Below are 2,984 nucleotides of genomic sequence, written 5' to 3'. Positions count from 1 at the left end.
GAAACTCTCGCTTTCAGTCACCCCGATCTCAACCTTCCTAGAATTGCTGGTTCACGCAGTTTTTCAGGAGAGCAGGGCGAGAGCGGTTCCGACATTATACTGAACATAAAACAACAGGCATTTTGAAAAAACCGATAATTGATAATTATGTAGCAGATCTGGTCAAATCTGTCAAAAAAGAATGCACTTCTTCAGACTGAAAGGTTACTGAATTACAAATTTTGGCTTAAAGTAGATTAGGTTGAAATAGATTAAAATAGTTAAAAATCAGAATTTAACATTTAAAAATATGTTTGTTCCCAAATATTGAATAAATTCCGGAGGTTTACCAGATAATTTTATACGTTTGTTGTGTGTTTTTAGCCACAAAGCAATGTAATAAAAAATATAAATTCCGGAATCTAAAAGAAGCAATAATTGGAATATATATCTTTAAATAAAAAGAGCTTCTTAGTTTCAAGTTAAAAATGTTTCAAATTTCAATACTATTATTATTAATATTTGATTAACATTACCATTTTTCTCCAGATACTTAATCCATTTGTGTTTTTTTGCTAATTATTGTTTCCAAATTCATGCTGTTAACTCAATTTTCGATTAATAATTATGTTTCTACAATTTTGTTGTCAGAAATAAAAAGATCTTAGTCAAATTATTCATAAAAATAGATTTTGTTAATTTTCTCAAAATAAGCGTTTTAAGCGAAAGAATTTTTGAACGGGTTTCACTTTTTTTCAGTTTCACTTGTTTCTGAGTTGACAGTGTTCTTCAAAACGAGGACAAAATGCAATATAATTATACAAATTATTTTAAATTAACGAAATAATATGTGACGAATATAACATTATTTTTTGTTCATTAAATATCTGGAGAATAAAATTTTTAATTTCAGAAATTGTTTAGAACTACAAAATTGAACTTTAAACTTAAAAGACGTAAAAAGATGTTTTATTACTCGAATAGTTTGGAATGGAAATATATTAATGGTCTTTTGAATGTAAAAGATCAGTTTCTGAGATAATTTTACTAAGTTTCAGAACATTTTCTAGTATTAGATAACGCTGTTAAATTTGTGATTTTTCACATTGAAAAATTATATTTCTATGCTGGATTTGAATTTGAATTGAAAAATCCTAGTATTCATTTGAGTGATTCAGTTCTGTTTTATTCTTAATACCCTTTCTAATAAAGTTATAATTTCAGGAACCAGTGACGGTCTGAGAGTAAAATTTTTGGCTCATCTTCCAGCCGCAGCATTTATGTTTCTAACGTGTATATATTCAATAAAAAAAGGTTACTTTACAATCTTAATTTCGGTACTAATAGCCGGCTTTTGGCTCCTTCTTCCATTATGAGCAAAAATGCATACAAATGGTTTTTCGTTATATTATTGATAAAAAGAATCTAAAACAAGATTTAAGAAATTTAAATTAGATTAAAATCCAAATTAAAAATCTTATTTAACGTTCAATAATCAAATTGATGCGAATTCCTGTTTAAGAAAAAAAGAATCGAACGACCAAATTTGGACCACAAGGAATAAACAAAAACAAAAAATTCTATTGTAATCTGAAAAAAGGGAAAGAAAAATGAGAGGGCAGCCAACCACATCCCCTTCCCTCTTTTCTTCTTTCTTTCGTCTTTTTTATTTATTTTTTTTTTTTTACCAAAAATCTACAAATTAATTTGAAACGGAGCTTAATATTCTTTTAATAAAGAACCTACAAGGGAAAAAGGTAACTTTGTAGTTCAGAATCAGAAAGCACTCCGTCATTATTAGCAAGTCCATTTACGTTTCTCAGAAGAATTCATTTTAAATTATAGTATTCATATGTTTATAAATTTAAGGTAAGATCCTCATAAATACGACATCTTCCAGATTAATAGTTTTGAATTTTATTTGAAAAGCAAAATAGAATTGATTTAGAAGAATGGGAAAACTTTATACGTATCCCTGTAGAAAGATTTGTATTTTGTATTTATGTAGAGAAACTATTTTTCACATAATGGTAAAAGTCAATAAATTTTCTATGAAGACTGAGCGAAACCCCATATGCCTCTTGGAAACTTTCTAAACGCACACATTAAGAATAATTACCAAATTACTAAATTCTTAATGTCTGCGTTCAGAAATTTCTCTACATGGAGACGGGAATTCCGCTCTGTCTTCACAAAAAATGTATTGAATTTTACCATGGTTGAAAAAATAGTTTCACTACATAAATACAAACTACAAATCTTTCTGCAGCGCTACCTGAAAAGTTTTTCTATCTTTCTAAATACATGGAACTCACACATAAAGAAAATTGAACGGACCCTTTTTTTAACTGTTTTGAGATGTGACGATGGAAACCAGCTGTATTTTCGAAAAGTAATCGATTCGATTTCGGTTTTTTCAATAAATAAATTTCAAAACTACTATTCAGGAAAATGTCGTATTTATAAGGTTCTTGGCTAAATTTATAAATGATAAATTGTCCAATACGTAAAAAAAGAAAATTTTATTCTTCTTATATAAATAGTATTCATATGGAAATATGTTTTATAATGTATGCTTTTTAAATATGATAAGCGCACTTTATTTATTATAAATCTAATTACAATAGTATGAGTATAGTATAAGTTGTAAATAAACATGTTTTTAAAAGAAAAATTATATATTCTATTACAATTAAAAAAAATTGTTTTCCTACTTTTTTATACATGTTGTGCCGTATTTTGATCAGAAGTATTTTTTCAAAAATATAATTCACTCAAAAGTTATAATTTTCAGAATTTCTAAATAATATATGTTCTTAGTAAAAAAGATGTATGTTTTAAAAGGAAATACATTGAAAGAAATGTGCAAGTTTCTAAAAAAAATATTGAAGCTAGTAGGTAACTATATTCAATGTATTAATATAATTTCTACCTTACCTCATCAGGTGAAGTCTGAAAGAGGAAACAGATGGTAACAGTAAGAAATATAACGAGTATTACCACGG

At 27.0% G+C, this 2,984-nt stretch overlaps 1 long non-coding RNA gene across 2 annotated transcripts in view; it reads right to left on the bottom strand.

Moving 5' to 3' along the window:
- LOC117167527 overlaps positions 1-693 on the bottom strand; it is a 117,915-nt gene extending 117,222 nt beyond the window's left edge. For both annotated transcript variants that reach the window (XR_004466402.1, XR_004466403.1), the window contains exon 1: positions 516-693. This is a non-coding gene — a long non-coding RNA (uncharacterized LOC117167527). The remainder of the gene's footprint in view (positions 1-515) is intronic.
- Between the last annotated feature and the right edge of the window lie 2,291 nt (positions 694-2,984).

This window comes from Belonocnema kinseyi, chromosome 2 (assembly GCF_010883055.1).
Source record: "Belonocnema kinseyi isolate 2016_QV_RU_SX_M_011 chromosome 2, B_treatae_v1, whole genome shotgun sequence".
NCBI classification, from domain to species: domain Eukaryota; kingdom Metazoa; phylum Arthropoda; class Insecta; order Hymenoptera; family Cynipidae; genus Belonocnema; species Belonocnema kinseyi.
This window is presented reverse-complemented; position numbering and strand designations above follow the sequence as displayed.